The sequence below is a fragment of the Geospiza fortis genome, unplaced genomic scaffold (assembly GCF_000277835.1).
Source record: "Geospiza fortis unplaced genomic scaffold, GeoFor_1.0 scaffold114, whole genome shotgun sequence".
NCBI classification, from domain to species: domain Eukaryota; kingdom Metazoa; phylum Chordata; class Aves; order Passeriformes; family Thraupidae; genus Geospiza; species Geospiza fortis.
In genome coordinates, this window is record NW_005054383.1 from 2,528,785 (window position 1) to 2,529,527 (window position 743).

Sequence of the window (743 nt, forward strand, 5' to 3'; positions counted from 1 at the left end):
CCTGCTGAGACCATCAAGAGTGTCTTGGGTAGGGTCCAGGTCTGTGATTTATGGACAAACCACAACCCAGGAATCTGCACTCTAAGCTCCTTGAGCAGCAACTGTTTAAAACATTATGGGAAGAAATGGCCACTGTTTCCAAGAGAAGAAAACTTGGGAGCCATTAATAATGTTTAGCACTTCTGCAGTTATTAATTAATCCTCCTGCTTTTGTTGTGAAGTGAATCAGAATTATTCTTACTGTACAAAGAAGGTCTGCATGGAGCTTAAATAGATTTCCTTAAGAGACACAGTCAATCTGCATTAAGGACACAGCACAGGACTCCAGAATCCCAGCACTAAGTGAAACTGACCCCTCCAGGATCCAGAGGCATGAAGAAAATGGATTTGGATGAGGCAGTAAACACAAACTTTGAGCACCTTCAAGAGGCTCTGCCCAACCCTGCTCAGCTGAAAAGTTCTTCCCAGGGCAGTTCTAGGTCTGCTCAAATCTTACCCACTGAAATCATGTTGTTTCCCAATAACTCCTGGGCTCAAAAATTCCTGAGATTTCAGAGACTCTGTGGAAGCTTGGCTGCTTATTGGAATTATTCTGTACTAAGTCCCTTCCAGCTGGTTTTCTCCCCTATTGTTTGGGAAGAAAAGGATGCTAAAATCTGTTTTGCTCTCTACCCAGAACTGCTCACCTCCTGATGCTTCTGGAGTGAGTGAAACACAGGTTTTCCTCTTCTTTCATCAGCAGG